Raw genomic sequence first — 3,056 nt, forward strand, 5'->3', positions numbered from 1 at the left:
CAGCTACGAGCATTGGACAAGACGGCGAGGACACCAAGCGCGAGGAACAATAGGAAGAGTTGCTGGGAAGCTACAGCGCTCGGACGTCCGACAGCCTCCGGACGACCGACGATCTCCGGACGTCCGACGCCTGGAGACTCCACCAACCAGACCGACCGCAGCCAAGGCAACCTACAGCGCCCGGACGACCGCCAGACACCGGACGTCCGACGACTCCCAGGGCCACGGACGACCGAAGCCACCGGACGACCGAACGACCAGCACCCGAGCCGAAACTATGGATGTCCGACATCTCCGGACGTCCGGACCGTCCTGAAGCTCCGAACGACCGACATCCTCCGGATGTCCGACGCCTGTGCATTCGCCCGTGTGTTGGGCCAACGCCACTTACCCTTTCATTCACCCAGGACTATATATACTCCTCCACCTCCTCCTAGTTACGGTTAGCGTTGATTTAGCTCAAGTTAGAGATAGAGCTTTGCTCATCCATCGGATCTCCTCCTCGTGAGAGACCGCAGCCTCCTCGGAGAAGATCCTATCGGATTCAAGACCCCCTCGTGGGAAGATCCCCTTGTGGATTCAAGACCTCCTCACGGAGAAGATCGGTTACCTATGTATCCTTACCTTTGTTGACTTTGTATCTCATGCTACTCGTGCTTCAATGATCTAGACCTTGTGTGATTGATCTCTTGTCGGTTGAGTGTTTCTCTCGTTCCTCCCCGTGTTTTCCTCGTGTTCTTTCGCGCGTTCTTCGTGATTCCCCGTAGGATCCACTCCAAACGTGAAAGATCGTCCACATAGGGTTTCACCCTACATCATCTTGGTATCAGAGCCAGGTTGATCACGTTTTTGGAGCCCCTACCCCTCTTTTTCTAGCTTGATTTTGTTGTGTTCTTCCCTAAATTCAAAAATCCCCACCAAAAACAGCCCCAATTTTTTTTGTGATTTGTTGGTTTGATGATGTTTTGTTGATTTTAATCCATGGATTTGCGTGCTTTTGAGTGGATCTAGCATTTCCCCAAGTTTCCCCATCTTTCCTCCACGAAATCTCATCAATTTTGACCCCAAAATCTCCATTTTCCGCTCAAAATCGCGCCCCAGATCTCGCATCTCGCGTTGACCCCGACCCACCGGACGACCGGAGTTTTCCGGACGTCCGGAGCCCCAGGAACGACCGGACGTCCGACCTTTTCCGGATGACCGGAACCCCTAACCCGAACCGAATTTACGGATTTCCGAATTTACAGATTTCCGACTTTTCCGGATGTCCGACGCCCCGGACATCCGACCTTTCCGGACGTCCGTAACCTGTAGTTTCAGACTTCGGCTGATTTTTGTTTTGTCCATAACTAATTCATTCGAACTCCGATTTTGACGTTCTTTAGCTCGTTTTGAAGCTCTTGACATCCCCCTTCCCACAAAAATACCACCAACATCATTTGACTCCATCAAATATTTGGAACTTTGGCATCTTTGCCTAGGGCTTCCACCACATCATCCGCATAGCCACCACCGACTTCCGCAACCTAACCCATTTTGCTTGCCATAGAGTTAGTGGTTGCTTGAGTAGTGATTTGAGTCTCCTAAGGTGTTTCGGCTACTGAGGGACAATTGCTTCTTCATCAACCACCACCACCACTTCTGCATAGGCGTGCCCACCATATACTTCCGCCACCCCCAACTTAACCCAATAGTTGTTTGAGCTTGTCTGAGTCGTGGCTTGTGTCTCCCAAGGTGTTTCGGCTACTTAGGGACGACAACTTCAACTCCGACACGTGTATAGCCCATCATTCCACCCCACATTGCCAAGTGCAAACCACCTCCGCTCTCCTGCACCACCATTTTGACATTTGTCATTTGAGATTTTGAGTTCGCGGTTTTTCCGTTTCCTAAGGTGTTTCGGCTACTTAGGGACGAGTCTCCATCATCTTGGTATCTACATCAAGAACACCGCCACTCATCATCGCAAAGGACGGTAACCTCGACGACACCATTGTATATTCCCCTTGCAAATTCCATTGATAACCCCTAGCCCATTTTGCGTTACTTGCCTATCGAGACTAGCCATTTGAGTATTGCCGACAACGTTACTTGTGCACATTAGTGATCATACTTCCCATAGCATACATACCATACCATTGTGGTGCATATATTGGTATCATATCTTGTGTCACAAGTTTGTTCCCGCATATACATAATTGCTATCTTGGTTTGTGCATTGTGCAAGAGTGGCCAAAAAAAAAAGAAATAAAGCTTTTAAGCAAAAGAAAGAGAGCAAAGAAGCTTGTAAGAAAGTGCCATAGCATCATACCATATTGCATATAAGATTGTCATATCCGATCATCTTGGATCATCTCGAGAGAAACACCGGGAACCATACATACCTAGCATACTTGGGATAGAAGTTTATCCATTTTGCATCTTATAGGTTGTGCACAAGTGTCGTATCCTCCTATAGAGCAATCGTGCTAGCGTCTCTCTTGAGTTGTGCAACACGAGCGTTTTCCGTGGATTCCACATTTTGTGCTCATTCCTTGGTTGCACGACCCCATTTATCTATCCGTGTGTGTGTTTCCGTGTACCTTTCATTGCTATTGGTCCATTTGTTTCACTTGCGAATTTGTGAATCTCTTTCAACATTATTGACTCTTGCTAACATTTTGCATTAAATTTTTGTGCCAATATCCTCACCGAGCTCCTCCATAAGCTTTACTTGTGTAGGTGTGAGAACCGACAAGGATTGGTACCAATAGTGCTATTTCATTGTCCGCATTTGAGTGAGCTTGATTCATTGTCAACATCGGTCAAGGTACATTGGTATAAGTTCTTCTCTTTCTCCCACTCATATTTGCTCGAGTCTTGTGATGGATAGGCAAGGCATTTCCTCTCCGGTCCTCGACAACAACGACGGCGTGAACAACTACATCACCAAAGCGTCTATCCTCGATCTACAACGACAAGTGCAAGGCGCACAATCAAGATTGCGAGAGCACATCAAGAAGAAGCTTTCCGCACATAAAGAGGAGCAAGATGCAAGGATGGAGGAGATTAGAGCC

The sequence above is a fragment of the Triticum aestivum genome, chromosome 2B, assembly GCF_018294505.1.
Source record: "Triticum aestivum cultivar Chinese Spring chromosome 2B, IWGSC CS RefSeq v2.1, whole genome shotgun sequence".
Taxonomy (NCBI): Eukaryota; Viridiplantae; Streptophyta; class Magnoliopsida; order Poales; family Poaceae; genus Triticum; species Triticum aestivum.